Source organism: Prionailurus viverrinus, chromosome B1, assembly GCF_022837055.1.
Source record: "Prionailurus viverrinus isolate Anna chromosome B1, UM_Priviv_1.0, whole genome shotgun sequence".
NCBI classification, from domain to species: Eukaryota; Metazoa; Chordata; class Mammalia; order Carnivora; family Felidae; genus Prionailurus; species Prionailurus viverrinus.
This window is the reverse complement of record NC_062564.1, coordinates 18872278-18888542: the sequence shown is the minus strand read 5'-3', so window position 1 is coordinate 18888542 and position 16265 is coordinate 18872278. Positions and strand designations below refer to the sequence as shown.

At 37.5% G+C, this 16265-nt stretch overlaps 1 protein-coding gene across 7 annotated transcripts in view; it reads left to right on the top strand.

The window, feature by feature from the left end:
* Positions 1-13229: 13229 nt before the first annotated feature.
* The window catches only part of TRIML2 (tripartite motif family like 2), a 212908-nt gene continuing 209872 nt past the window's right edge, over positions 13230-16265 (top strand). For all 7 annotated transcript variants that reach the window (XM_047857293.1, XM_047857301.1, XM_047857302.1 and 4 more), the window contains exons 1-2: positions 13230-13331; positions 14183-14604. The gene's annotated coding sequence lies outside the window, so the exon portion shown is untranslated. The remainder of the gene's footprint in view (positions 13332-14182; positions 14605-16265) is intronic.

The following is a 16265-nucleotide window of genomic DNA, read 5'->3' as shown; positions in this document are numbered from 1 at the left end:
CTTGCTAGTTCAAAAATCTGTATAAAGTCAACATTTCTGTTCCTTTGCCTCTTCACCGAAAAATGGTTAATAACGGTATCTACCTCATATAGTTGTTGTGAGGATTAAAAAATTAATACAAGCAAGGTTAATACCTAGCATGTAATGAACAGTTAGTAAATTATTAGTATTATTACTAAATTGTAAGCTCCATAAGTACAGAATTATTTATAACTGTATTTTTTACCCTGTTTAATTCACTGTCTTGTACCAAATAAATTACCTCCCCCTTCCTGCTATACTTAAATCTGATTCATACTTCAATCTCAGAAAGGCCCATCCTGATCCAATAGGCATTAGAAACCTCATTGTATATTGGGGTGACTGGGTGGCTCAGGTGGTTAAGCATCTGACTTCAGCCCAGGTCATGATCTCACAGTTAGTGGGTTTGAGCTCCGCGTTGGGCTCTTTCTTGACAGCTCAGAGTCTGGAGCCTGCTTCAGATTCTGTGTCTCCCTCTCTTTCTGCCCCTCCCCTGCTTGTGCTCTGTTTCTCTCTCTCTCAAAAATGAATAATAAACCAAAAAAAAAAAAAAAGAAGAAGAAGAAACCTCACTGTGTATGATCCAAAAGCATGTGAATGCTTTCTGCTCTTTTATTATTAACATATAATTAACACACAAAGATATATTATTTTCAAGTGTACATACAATGATTCGATAATTTTATACGTTACGCAACACTCACCACGGTAAGTACAGTCACCATCAATGTTATAACAATATTATTGACTATACTCCCTATGTGGTACTTTTTGTCTCTTATTTATTTTATAATTTAAAGTTTGAATGCTTATCACTCTTTACTGAACTACTTCATTTTTTTTTTGTCATATCTGCTACTGAATAAGCATCAGGAGGACATGGCCTGTATCTATTGACTCAATGCTGTGTCATTAACATATAGATCAGTGTCCAATTGTGAAGGGTATTCAATGAACATTTGATTGAATTAATTGCAATAATGGTTCAACAGAGCTGACCTACCTAGATGTCTAGATGCTAGTTGCTCACATTGATAGTAAAATAAAAACAAAAACAAAACCTGACGTTAGCAGAATGAATTAAGAGTCAAGCAGTGGATATTTTCATATTTGCATACTTTGCAGTATATTCTACTAACAGAAAAATTAGCCACTTTCATGTCACTAAATAACCATGTCATTTGTATTAAACAGGAATGTGTATAAACAAAAGCAGGTATCTCTATGAAACAAAAACTCTAATCTCCATTGATTTTGTCTTTAGGTCTCTTCTTCAAGTCTTAAGCCTTTCACTTTTTCTCTCACCCTGATTACACTTAAAACGTGACAATCAATCTTGCTCTGTGCTCTATCCTGTACTTGAAGCAGAAAAAACTGCTTTTTGAAATCAGCCATCCTTTGAGATTACCCCTCAACAATACTGCTCTTGCCTTGGGAATGGCCTTCAGAATCCTTGTTCCTTTGTTAGTGCTAATTCCCTGTATGATGTGGTTTTTCTTCACACTAGCCAGGACTGTGGTCTGGGCATCTCAGCATTTGGAAATTAAAATTGTGTCCATAGCAGATTTTTTTTTCTCAACACCTTTCTATACAGTGGAAATACTTGTCCCTTTGAAAATTAGTATATAACCTTATAAAGGCTCAAAATCAACACCAAAGTGCTAGTTGCATAGATATTTCTCTAAGGAAATTGATAAAATGATATTTTGATAAGCTAAAAGATGCAAATAAAAGATTATGTTAATCACTTTAAAATTACAGAGTACTACAAATTCTAATTAATGCTATAATAATTTGAAATGTGTAATATACACCAGAATGTTATTATATTTTTGTAAACACCAATGCATTATATAGATAAAATCACAATCTAATGAGAATCTCTCAATAGCTATAAATTGTGGCATCTGTTTATATTACATTGCTACTGATTTTTCCAGTTGTGCCTTCTTGCCATTTAGCATAAAGAAATGTATTGTTATGCATTCTCCATTATTGATAGCTCTTCACATATGTGGTTTCTATTCATCATTTCCTTTATTTTGTTCAGATCTATTTTTAAAGAAATTATGTATGTATATATGTATGTATGCACATATTTTTGTGATTTAGTAACATCTCTGAGAAATTTCTGTCTGAACAATGAAATCCAAAGTCATAGGACTATCTAAAATAATTGTAGCATAGAGCTAAAGTCAGTCCTTTTGAATAATCCACTCAGATTTTGAGATGGCTAGAATATCTCAAATACTATAATATACTGTTTTTATAAAGGAAGCAATTTCTGCCACCATGTTTCTGCTGTTCTTTCTGTCCTTCCATACATACAACCCATGGATTCATAGATCCAATATTTTCTGCCCATAGAAATAATTTATTTTCAATTTGGTCTTTCACTGGACCACTTTTGGCAACAGATGATATAACTGCTGGTTAAAGAAGACCATGGGTTCACCTGCTCCCTTCCTATTTTGGGAGTCTCTATGGTTATCATAACTGATAACTCTCTGACTCTGGCTTCTCAAGGGTAAGCTGTCAAGCTTTTTAAAGACCAACCTGGAAGTGCTGGTGCTCCTCTATTGTATTCCAGCTTCTCTGCCTAAGGCTGGGATGGCAGGTCAGGCTGGAATGGACCTCCTCTGCCTAGCAGTTTAGCTTTAAGCAGAGGGAAAATGAAATAAGAGTCCTCATTTGGCCAAAGCCAGGTTCTCAAATGCAGCCTTAATCAGAAAGCTTCCCGAAGGGTCTACTGAGTATTTGTTCAGCAAGAAATAATTTGGTACTTGGTATCTCATTGAGTATTACTCTTTGCATGTACAACTCCCTCCTTTACAGGAAACCCCATAGGAAAAGAAAAATAAATGGCAGGATTCAGAGATACAACTCTTGCCAATCTATGCTCTAAAAGGAAAATTAGGGTGCACATTAGGAACTACTGTATTCAGTGAGCTTCCTTCAGACATAATGGACACCAGTCTTACAATAATTCCATATTCTACATCTGTAAGTCTGCAACTTAGTCCAAATTGGCTCAGAAACTGAGGATCTATGAATATCCCAGTTATAGGTTAGTGCCCCACAGCCAAAATGAGCTGAATTATAATAATATTTAATTATTTCTTTTGTTAAAAATTCTTTTATGAAATTATTAAAATATATCCATGAAGTAATAATTATTATTACTTCCATTTTCAATCCCCTAAAAACAAGCTCAAGGAAATCAAATTGATAAAATGCAAATTCGAAATTGATGTCCCTGACTACTACCCAATTTTGCCTCTTAATCAGATAGTCCCTTATCAGATATAACACTTACTTTACTTACAGTATTGATACATGGAATTCTAACAAGATATGTATTCATCTGTCTCCTGCCTTCCCAGAAAATAAAGGAACCTACCAATCATGTTTATTTCAAAGCAAGTGACTATCATAGACCATTTGTTAAGAATAGATTCTATGAAAGACAGGGGCGACAGAGCGTGTGAAAACAGAGATTCCTTGGAAGTACATACAGGATTGCCTAAAGCAGAACCAGTTCCCTAAAACACACACTAAATACTTCACAAATTTGGCTTATGCAAATGTTACCAATAGAGACTTATCTATAAATAAGAGTCATATCACTTTAATTCCTTTCAGAGAAAATAGAATCAAGCACCTGAACCAATAGCAGGAAAAGAATAAAATTATTTGACTCCAGACACCAATGAGTGCTGAACTGCAAAAAAAAATGGTCCAATTTTGGTCCTCACCATTTTGGTCCATAGCCTTTCCATCTTATTTGAGTCCTTTCTTTCTCTATGTCCTCTGTGCTACTGGTATCCTCAGAGTTCCTTCTTACCGTCTCTACTCCCTTCTCCCACTGCATATACCCTACCACATCTCATCAGTATTCAAGTAAACTCAAGTTGACATAGATCTTTTCCATTTTCCTTCTGACCACTCTGTTAAACATTTTCTTAAGTTACTGTCTCCTTTTGGTATAGACAAAGGAAGAAAAGGAAGGATGTAACACAGCATTCTATTACTGACAAGAAAACAGAAAAGTGAGAACATTGATCCCTGCGTATGCAGTGGTATATTCTCCTCTTACTCCACTAGTAAGAAGGATGCGTCGGCAACCCTGACATGCTGCCTCTACTAAAATAGCAGAGTCTTTGATTCCTCACCTTGTTTATTGGCAAAAACTGTCTGAAGGACTTCTTAACATAATTAGAATGGCAGCTACCTTTACGTAGGGAAACTTCTTCAAGAACCTAAGATTGCATCCATGGAACATAGTAAATGTCTTCTTTAGAATTATAATGTATTTAATTGGAACACTTAATATTGAAACACTAGAAAACTCATAAACATCCTCTTTATTTATAACATTCCTTTTTTGGTCTACCTTCACAGTACCTAAGTCAATCCAGTTTTCACAATGAGTACTCAATAAATATCATATTTGAGGATCTTTTTTATTTCTGTTGAATGAGCAAAATATTGAGTAAGGCCAATTCAAAAAGGATACATGCTTCACTGACAAAAAAGCAAAGACATTCTCTGCGAATCTCTCTTATAGAGTATTCAGGCAATAATTTTTATTAAAAAAGTATCACCAACAATCATCTAGCTATCAGTGATATAGAAAATATCTAAGTTATCACCAGCATCTTACCCTTCCTTTGCTTTAATACACTTAAACATGTGTGAATAAATACCTACATGAAAAGCAAAGCTAGGGGCGCCTGGGTGGCGCAGTGGGTTAAGCGTCCAACTTCAGCCAGGTCACGATCTCGCGGTCCGTGAGTTCGAGCCCCGCGTCGGGCTCTGGGCTGACGGCTCAGAGCCTGGAGCCTGTTTCCGATTCTGTGTCTCCCTCTCTCTCTGCCCCTCCCCCGTTCATGCTCTGTCTCTCTCTGTCCCAAAAATAAAATAAACGTTGGAAAAAAAAATTAAAAAAAAAAAAGAAAAAGAAAAGCAAAGCTAAAATAATCCTTCATAATTTATTCTGTGTCTGAAGGCAAGAAGGAAAAACATCATAACTTTAGAGTTCAGAGAGATCTCTTTGATGTTAACCTTAAAAATGTCTACAATAATGGATGGAATTTAAATAATACATCACTTTCAAAACATCTTAATTTACTTTTTACCTTTTTCTATTCTCACGACTATCCACTTTGTGAAACGGAACAAGAATTATTAATTCTATTTCACAACTAAAAAAACTAATGCTCAGACAGGTTGAGAGATGTGCGTTTAAGTCCACCTTTCTTTCAGGCAGCGAGTTAAGATTCATCAGAGATTTCTATACTTCTGATCCTGTGATCTTTCTACTTTAAAAAAAAGGATGATGCTTGCCATAAATCTTTATCAAGGCTGGACTGAATATTATGAATTAACAATGTTTATATTCCGCTCACTTTTACCTTTTATGTATAAGCCACTTCTCATTCTCAGACTCTACCTACCTCCTAAAATTCTGTCCTTATGTTTGCTGGCCCTGGCTGGGTAGGTTCTGAATTACAAGACAGTTCCTATGCTTTCTACCCTGTGCCCCAGAATTTATCTTAATCTTGCCCCCACTTCCCTCTGTGATATTCTGACAGAATTAGTGTTGGCACCAATTCTTGTGCCTCAGACACAATAGGCACACTTAGGTATGGGTTGAATGGACTTGAATTCTCACTGCCTTGTATCATACTGCTCCCTCATAAGGAAACTTTGAAAACACATATAAACTGGTTTGATTATGGCTTCCTATAATGTTGCTCTTCTTTCCCCCAACTTTCTAACACAACTAACCAAGGAAGGGCATTTTCAACAATGATGGCCCATGCTGACAGTACTGCTCACCACAATGACATCAGAGACCCCAAGTCAAGTATGAAGTTTGAAAACATTTCCCCCCCAAATGGATATTTCTCCAAAGACAAAGAATATCCCCACCTCTTTAGACTCACTGGTTACCCATCATGATTGCATTTCAGCAGTATTAAATGCCTTCATCCAAAGGGTTAGGCAGAATTGATAGGCTAATTGCAGAGGATAGTTCTGTAAAGATGGGTTAATAGATATAACCACTTTAATGCCACCACTTCCAGATTTCTGACAACAGCACCACCAGACCAGGTTTATTCTGGGAGGTTTCAAATAATGTGGAAATATGCACATACTAAAAAAGGACTGCTGAATGAAGCCAGGATGAGAGGATAAAGAGAAGGGGGAGAAAAGGAAATCACCCTTTACTGAGCACTTCCCCTATGTCAGGCAGTTTACATACATTAATTCTCATAAAGCCCTAGAAATCACTACCAGTCTCCTTATTATGTTGGTAAGATAACTAAACTTAGATATTTCCCCCAGCTCATTAAACAGTGTATTTCTGCATACACTTTAACAGGCTTGTTAAATAGGTACACTGTGTGTACCTTGTGATGGTGGTCAGACTCGAATCCCAAGTCCCTTGTCCTTCTGCCATAGCCTCCTGAATACATAAATGGTGTTATCTTGCTATGGATACTATTAGGAAATAGGTGCCAAACAGTGTGGGACTCTTGCAGCCTTGTATACAAGGCCATTGCTACTATTTTATAAGAAAGTATATTTGTTCTTCAATATTTAATCCACGAAGCTGAGATGAAAGATAAAAATACATCAAATATTACACACTGGGATCTAGTCAGATTCCAGCCTACAGCACACATTTGAATGGAAAGTGAAAGGAACCCAGAAAACTAGAGTAGTTCTCTAAAACTTAAAAGAATTTTTGGATTAAAAAGGACTACATGCGGATTAGCTTCATGAATTTCTAATCCAACAACTGAGCAGCTAGTCCAACACCCTTGTTTTCTAGACTCAGAAACTGAGGATCTGAGAAGTGAAATAATTTGCCTTAATATTCAGTTGTTATCTGCCACACACATCTGTTTTTCAAAGCAGACTTCCCGAGAATATCAAGGTGCCCTTCCATAATTGTGGGACCACCTCTGCAAGCTATCATTATGAAGATTAATTATTTGTTTAACACTGATGGATCTGGCACTGTACCAGGCATAAAGAATATGTGCTTAGGGCTCAAGAGACACACAACCTAAATCAGAAAGACAAATAGATGTCTTAAGAGCTCAAAGGGTGATTAGAACCTTGAAGTGTAAGTCACCATGTTCACATTTATTTAAAAAAAAAAAAAGTCATTCTCCCCTTTCATTGCCTTAACAGCTCATAAATAGCAGTGAGACGGGTAGGACGACAATAAGAGCATTTGTGAAACTGCATGCAATTGCTTGAGAATATTATTCATTTTAGTGAGTTTATTACTGGACAGCTGTTTACAAATTTAGGAGCAGATTGGTCCATGGATGAATGAATTTTGGTTGAAGAAACAGGAACATGAGGAGCTTGTGAGGTCCTTGCTGATAATATTCATACTAACCAATGTTCCATAATATCCCACAGGGAGCAGTTGGATTTTTCCACATCAGTTGATTAGCAGTAAATATTGTCAGAATTATCATGACAATGTAAAGGATATAAAACCTATCTTTAGGGACACCAAAAGCTCAGGAGTTCATATGAAGCCAGAAGAAAAAAAAAAAAAGTTTTCAGACTTTAGTGTTGAAATGCAGGTTTAAAAATCCTTTAAACTACTGTTTGCTTGTCATAACCAGGTTATATTCATGTGGCCTATAGTAATGTCAAAACAAGGTCTCAGAAGAACCATTTTTTAAAAAATGTTATAAGCATAGATTTGTAATCATTAGAACTGATTTCAATTCCTAGCTCCACCTCTTATATATATGACTTGGGCAAGCAACTTAAACTTGATGAGACTCAATGTCCCATTATAGGAAATAGGAATGATAATACCAATATCTTAGAGTTATTTTTAGGCTAAAAAGAAATGCCAGCATAATGCTTAGCACAACGTAGGTACTCAATAAATAGTAATACAGTTTATTATGTTTCTCACTTATGAGCCTTCATGAGTTTAGGAGTGCTCCCCTCATAGAGACATAGAGACTTAAAGATGTGGTTCTTTGTCATGTGCCACAAAGAAAAGAGTGCCTGCTTTGAAACCAAATAAACATAAACCCAAACAATGTATTAAATTTTCAAAAGGTTTAAATTCACTGAACCTCAGCTTTCTCATTGGAAAAAAATGGAATGAAACATAACTCAGAAAGCAGTTGTAAAAAATAAAATATATATATATATATTACATGTGAGTAAAGGACCTAGAACATTATACTTATTTAAAAAAATGTTACTTACACATACATTACTTAATAGACCACATTTTACTGTAACTACTTGTCTATTACATCTATGCTACTGTAAATATTTAGAGGAAATCTGCTGTTTTTTCATCTCCAAAGTCCCAGTGCCTGAGTAGTAATTGCTTATTAATTTTACAGAGTGAATAAATGTATATTTCACTTATTACTCAAAAGTGACCACTAGAAGAGCTTTTAATATTATAATAAAATTTGACAGACTACAGGATGTTTGCATTTTAGTTCATAAGAAGACTGCCCTTACTTAAAAGAATTTCTTCAATGAAAGAAAAAAAAGAACAGTAACTGGAAAAAATAAATATATCCAGACCCCTGACTGGTCATCAGTTCATCTAATCATTAATTCAAATATGCTGCATGCAAGACATTGGTGTAAGACCTTAGAGATAGAATAATAAGACAGGTTTTGCCAAATGGAGTTCCAGAACAGTGGCGAACATAGATACTAGTCAAACAACTGTCAAAATAAATGTAAAATTACTACTGTGATAATTGCTATGAACAATGAGATCAGAATGCCATGGAAGCATACGTAGAAGAATTATCAAATGGGACTTTTTTTCCTTTTGTCTCCAAGTTTCACCAAGGTCCTCTCAGTTGATAACTACATGGATGATGAGTGATTACATCTTCAAAGAAGGAACAGGTAGCCCAAAAGTCTCTATCGATCTTAATCATCTACCTCTAGGCCACATAAGAGAGGGCTAGAAAATAAAACTAAAGGAAGATGTATTTAAAGAGAGAACTCCTTGAATGGAATTCACAGGAGTAAAAGCACTGTGGTATTTTTCTATCACCATTCCTGCTCCCCACAAATTCAAGTAAAATACCTGTCCCCATGGTGACTGGGGTTACCTGCACTAGAAAACATGAATGTCACTCCAGGCATTGGTGTTAAGCTATGAAAAGTCATGGGCACTCTTCATACACTTACAAGAAGACAGCATTAGCGAGCTTCACTGGCATCCTTGAGAGTCTCAGGGCTTCTCTGAAGCTGTAACTAGTGACTGAGTCTTGACAGTAAAACACTGAATGTGGGAGGATAGAGAAGAAGCAAGCTGGACTGCCAGCAACAGAGTTCTTGTCAATGGAGTGGACACTGTGTAGCTAAGTTTGCTTCACCCTGGAGCATCTCTGAGATGGTTGATTTTAAGTGTCAACCTGACTGGATCACAGGATGCCCAGATATTGGGCTAAACATTATTTCATTATTTCTGTGAGGGAGTTCCTTGATGAGATTAGCATTTAAATCAGTAGACTGAGTAAAACAGATGGGTGGGCATCATCCAGTCTGTGCAAGCCTGCATAGAAAGAAAAGGCAGAGCAAGTGAGGTTTTTTCTCTCCATGCCTGACTGCTGAGCTGCAATGCTGGTCCTCTCCGAACCTCAGACTAGGAATTTTATTAGCAACTACTCTGGTTCCCAAGCCTTCAGGGTCAGATTGAACTACACCATTGGCTTTCCTGGTCTCCAGCTTGCAGATGGCATTTCATAAGATTTAGTCAGCCTCTATAATCATGTGAGCCAATTCCTTATAAAAAATCTCAGTCTTCCTCATTAAATAGATACAGCTATATAGATACACAGAGATATGAATGTGGATACATAGATACAGATTCTGTTGGTCTGTTTGTCTAGAGCACTCTGATTCAATCCCACCTTCAGGGATGGAGGTGGGCTTTAGGGCAGGAGTTGATAGGAATTATCAAATGATTATATAGAAAGAAAATGGCATCCAGTGAGGTCAATAACTTACCATCTTTTCCCTCAGCAGTTACTCCTCCTTTCCTGTGCCCAATATTGTTTGGTTCAGTTTTGTTTCTTAGAGAAGAGAGCTAATTATTTGAGATAAGATACACATTAAATATAGATCTCTTTGTAAGATAAAGTAGTTGGAGAAAAAGCTAGACATGGGGCCACAGAGGAAAATGATTCATTAGTGATTTCCACCCACAGCAGGATGAAAACAGGGTACAGAGTTGAAAAGAGAAAATGGGTAAGTGGAAACGAGGAGGTCAATTCTAAATGAATGTTTTATCGATAAAGAAAATTATCCCAATTGTCCAAACAATTTCTCAAAAAAAAAAAGTCAAACATTGATTCATGATACTCAGTGAAAATACTCTTGGTCTCATTAGTTTGGAAATTGATTTTTTAAAAAACTTGCTTTTTAAAATTTAATTTACAAAGTACATGATCATACATTATCTAATCCACTCTTAAAATAAATATGGAGTGACCAGGTAGAGCCCATTGGAAACTCTCACTTGCCCAAAATAAAAGGGAGCATCAGGGAGTGAGGGTAGTAAGAATTCATCTCTAAAGCAAAGAATTTCTCTGGATTGCTCTCTCCACTGATGACCTTGAAGTTCTCCAAAAAAGAACACCTTTGAAAAGGCTGAGTTCTATTCTTGGCAGTTCCGCTTGTAAGAATTCCCGAAGATCGCGGCCCTCTTCTGGCACAAGAAACGGCTCTCTGACAGTAGTATCACTAGTCATCCTGATTTCTGAGTGGCCTGTTTCATATCTACAGAAGTTCCTTCCAATTCGCTGCCTTGGGTGATTTCCCAAGATATGGTGTATAAATAGTGTTAGTTTCTTGTACCAATTTATTTATTGATTAGCTCTCCCACAGGTGAGGAAATGGGAAACCATTATAGGCATATATAAAATCTGACAACTAGCCTACTTGGACAGAATTTTGCACAGCAATCTGCTTCACTGCTCACACCTGCATAGCTGTGTCATACATTTAAGAAATCTAAATCATTTCCACCACAGGCACATCATAGCACAGTGTTCAACTTCAAGCTCCTTTATCAGGAAAGCTAATTACATTCTCTTATTAAGTTCACACACTGTATTTCTACACTGTATCTTTAATATATGAGTATCATTTTCTTTCCTCCCTCTATTTTGTGCATGGGTTGTGGCCTGGAGATATATTCTTAGTTCTGTCCTTCTCTTTCTCCCTACAACATGCCTTCTCCTATTCACCAATCTGTTCTCACAAGCTTAGCCATCAGCAGTAACTCCTCCTTCCCTGGGTCCATTCTATCCCTAGAAGCTTCCTCTTTAATCACTTTCCCCGTGTCCTTGGGCAGCTCTGTGGAGTCCTTAAACTTCTACACTGCACGTTTTTTATTCCCACCTAGAAGGAAAGTTGAAAGCAAAGAGTGACATGTGATTAATCACATGCAAATTCATGCATGTCTTTTCTTTTCCCCAAAGCATTCTTTTATGGAGCGATCACAGATTTTTAAATTGAAGGCATGATAGCAACTTAAGTGTCATTGTTACATTATCTCAAAAAAAAATGTATTGATTGAGCACAGGCTATGTATGCTCAATATGGTAATGAGGACACAGATTAAAGCAAGCAAGAAATAAAAATTATGCACAAGGAACTTTATTGTATGAGTTGCAGATAAACTATCACAAGAAGTATCATATAAATAGCATAGGATAAACCTCAGGAGAGGTCTAAAAGAGGTCTACGGAGTATTGAGGAAAGAATACTGAAATAAAGTGGATCAAGGTATTCTTTAGAAAAAGGGTGTATTTGAGATTGATGAAATGATTAGTAAAGGAGACAGAGATACTGAGAGGTTGGGGAAGTCACTCCAGAGAGAAATTAGGAGCAAAGACACATGCAGATACACAGAGTTACTGGGGAAGAGCCAATAACCAATTTTGGATAAATATTAAAATAATTGAGTGTAGAGAGTATGATGGGGTCACTTATGTCAAGCAGTGACATAAAGATTCAGGACGGCAGCCAAGGGCGATGAGCTGAGAAACAGACACTGCTAAAATCAGAACACGCTGACAGTACCAAGAACTGCTAATTAACAAGGCCAAGAGAACGTGGAAGAACCAAGAACTGTTAATCACTAGAACCAGAAGAGGCCTGAAATGGCTAACGACTGATTAAACTCCTTCAAGAAGGCAGGATTTCTGCAGCAAGCTCTCTGATTTTCCAGATGCTGACTCTTCCACATCTGACCACGTACGAAAGGCCAACTGCCACTGAACGCCCTGCGGGGCTGACCACGGAACATAATCAGCAGTTAAGTGCTGACAGCTGATGCAGAGCAGACGGAGTCCTCATTTCAGCTGTGTGCTCACCGACTGATTTTCCCTTTGGTTTGTTCACTTCTTACACTTGTACTTTGTTTATTATGTGGCTTTGTATTGTATGTCTTGTGTATGCGTAGGAAGCCAAGTGAAAGGAGTTCGGAATCCCAAGCCTGTTACAATTGTGTGAACCCTGCTTTATGAGTGAATAAGATAACATCGTGGAAAGACACAACATGTGTAGTGCCTTTATAGCACGCTCTTGACGTGGAGCAAAGCATACAGCAAAAATGGTCACTGGAACTGTGTCATGGAGACCCAAGTGTGCACGAACAAGGGTTTCATAAAATTGACAGACGGTGATAACCAATGAAGGTGCTAGAAGAGAAAAGTGGCAGGATCGAAATGTATCAATCACCCCATTAATATGAATACAGTAGCCCCCGTTTTTCTATCCGGGATACTTTCCCCGGCCCCCACTGGATGCCTGAAACCCCAGATAGCATTGAGCCCTCTATATATTCTTCTTTTCCCTATACATACACCCCTATGATAAAGTTTAATTTATAAATGAGGCACAGGAAGAGATTAACAACAGATAACGATAAAATAGAATTATAACAATATACACATAAAAGTTTTATGAATGTGGCTTCTCTCGCTCAACATATAATACTGTACTCACCTCATATTAACGGGCCATGGTAAAACGCTTACATGAAGAGATGACGCAGTAAATGACGCAAGCGCTGCAATGCGCAGCGTCTGGCTACTGTGGACGTCATGACGCTGCGTCAGGAGGAGGAGCCTCGGCTTCAGAGCAGGCTTGGCGGCGTCAGGAGAGGGAGCCTTGGCGTGAGACCCGGGCTTGGCGGCTGGAGGTTAAAAGCAAAGAAAGCTGAACCACAAACGAGGGGACTACCCTACCCCTAAGAAAAAATAATCATTACGGTAAAAAGGTTTTACCAACGTTCCAGTAGAATAGGTTTGTTGTTGGGAAGCATAACGTTACAGTTAACAACCCAAAGTCCTTCCTGACAGGATATGTGCATTACTAATTTATAATGATTATAGTGTGGGAATATTGACTTAACATCGCAAACCCCCTGAACATAATGTGAATGTTTTACGATTCAGAGAGAATTTCAGATACTTGCAGGTTTTCTGAGTCACTATTGGCAGTAGCGGTTCTTTACAAGTTAACCAGGGCAGTTTCATGGAGTAGTTTAGAAAAAATATCTATGGCAATCATTTTCTTTTTTCTTTTTTAAATTTTTTTAAATGTTTATTTTTGAGATAGAGCGCTGGCAGGGGAGGGGCAGAGAGAGAGAGAGCGAGGGAGACACAGAATCCGAAGCAGGCTCCAGGCTTTGAGCTGTCAGCACAAAGCCCCACTCAGGGCTGCAATTCATGAACTCCGAGATCATGACCTGAGCTGAAGTCTGACACTTAAACCCAATGAGCTACCCTGGAGCCCCAATCATTTTCTTTTTTGTAAGTATTAGCCAACAACTGCAGCAGGATCAAAATTATAGATACAATTCAGTTATGCAGACATAAAATTTTAATTTTCCCATAATTCAACTCAATTTAGGCTGGTTCCGCATAGCTTAGCTTCTCCTAACGTGCAAAAGACCTGAATCGTGTTACTTCAAGGTAACACAATCATTTCTGGTTAAAAATTTAGACGCTTCGGGTAAACGTTTAAACAAACTTAGTATTTTAGTTTCTCATGATTAAAAATTTAAACTTTGTATCTGGACCGTTTCCCACTTTTAAAGACACCTCCCTTTTCCTCTTAGAATTTGTCCAAGAGCCAAAGGATTATAAGAGGACATGCATGTTGGGGACGAAGATACTGACCTTGAGTAATTGCTGCCACCCCAGCCCAACCACAAGATGTCTAAACTCAGTTGTTTTTGAGTTTTCCTTCTTTAACACTATTGCCTCTGCTGCTAATGTCTTGGGACATCGCTTCTCTTGGCACATGAACTATACTTTGATGCTACTGGGACCTTTGTCACAACTATCCCAAAAGGCAGCATCTCCTGGGATGAATACTGCTGCTTAATTTTCAAAAATTTTCTGAGGATCTGCAGAATATCTCTGTGCCCCCCCTGGAGACAAAGGAGTATTGGGAGGCTTTCTCTTCTCTGCCTAAAAACACCACGCAGGCGTTCCTGATCGCTGCAGCTGCTCATGTTGGTGCTGGGTCCTCTGTAAGGTAGGAGCCTCAGAGCACACACCTTTGCTGTTATTGTCATAGATTCCATGGTTTCCTCTTCCCTGCACCAGGCAAGGGAGCAAAAGTGCCCTGGCAACCTCTGTAGTGCAGATCCATATCCACTAAATTCTTTCCTCTCCCATCCCAGAAAAACTTGTTATTTTCTTTGTTTTGTCGTGGAACTCTGTCCTTACATCATACCCTGTATCCTTCCATAGTCTCTGACATATACCAAGAGCTTGATATTCTTAGACTTCCTAAATGTGGCTCTTGATATTTAAAAGGAAACGCGGTAAATGGGTGATGGGTATTAAGGAGGGCACTCGTGATGAGCACTGGGTGTTGTATAGAAGTGATAATTCACTAAATTCTACATCTGCAACTACTATTACACTGTATGTTAGCTAACTGAAATTTAAATAAGAACTCGGGAAAAATGAAAGGAAACTTAGGATTTAGAAAACTCCATTTTCTCTCAAGTGCTTGGCTCTTGGAATTGAAAGCCTAGTTTTCAAGACTAGTGTTTCATATCTGTTCCCTTTTAAAGTTTGTTTTGAAAGTCAAAGCTGAGTTACGGTGTATGTGTTATTGATGTTTATTTCCCCAAGGAAAGCATATACAGAAAACTGTTGACATTGTTTGACCAATAAGCTTAAGGATAAGGGTAAAGTTACAAAAAATTATACAGCTTACTAGCAAATTATTATCATACCTATATATAGATATCATGACCCATATATGGGTATATTAGCGTGCTCAGCCTGCCACAACAAAATACCACAGACTGAGTGGCTTAAACAACAAAAATTTATGTTCTTATAATTCTGGAAGCTAGAAGTCCAAGATCAAGGTGCCATCAGGGTTCCTCTGATAAGGCTTCTCTCTCTCTGGCTTGTAGAAGGCCACTGTCTGGTTATGTTCTCACGTAGCCTTTTTTTTTGTGCATACACAGAGAGATAGAGGGAGCCCTCTGGTGTCTCTTCCTTATCCTTGTTTCCTCAATTAATCTTAATTATTTCCTTAGTCTCCCTATCTTCAAATACAGCCACATTGAGGGTTAGAACTTCAATATATGCATTTTGGAAGGGACATATAATTCAATCCATACAGTGAGTAATAAATTACTTAAATTAATTGTTCCCAAATAATTTGTGATGAATCAATCATTCTTATCTTTCTTCTAAAGAGGAAAACTTCTAACCCAGTGCAGTGATTTAAGGATACCTGGAGGTGTCCCTAGCATACTTTTTAAAAATGGCTTAGCAGGTTCCTCCCATTCAAGGACTCCAAGTCATTAGGGAAAGAAGCAGGAGAGGAGATTAAAGGAGAAGCAAGTAATTTGGCTCATCTTCTCTCTGAGTCCTAGCATGAATGGAGAAAGAAGCTACTTCTGAATGAATGAATAGTAATGCAAGTGACAGTGATAGTGTAAAAGTTAGATTCAAGGCTAAACTATTTTAATAATCAAGGGGTAAGAAATGATAATTATGTGACACGATAAGAGGTGTTAACACTACCATGACAAGCATATTGCAGTAATATAAGTGTATTGGTTCAACATGTTGCAGCCTTAAACTTACACAATGTTAAATGTCAAATATATTTCAATTCACAAAGTAAATAAAACATATGAATTTAAAAAAAGTAACCAAGAGGCCTCA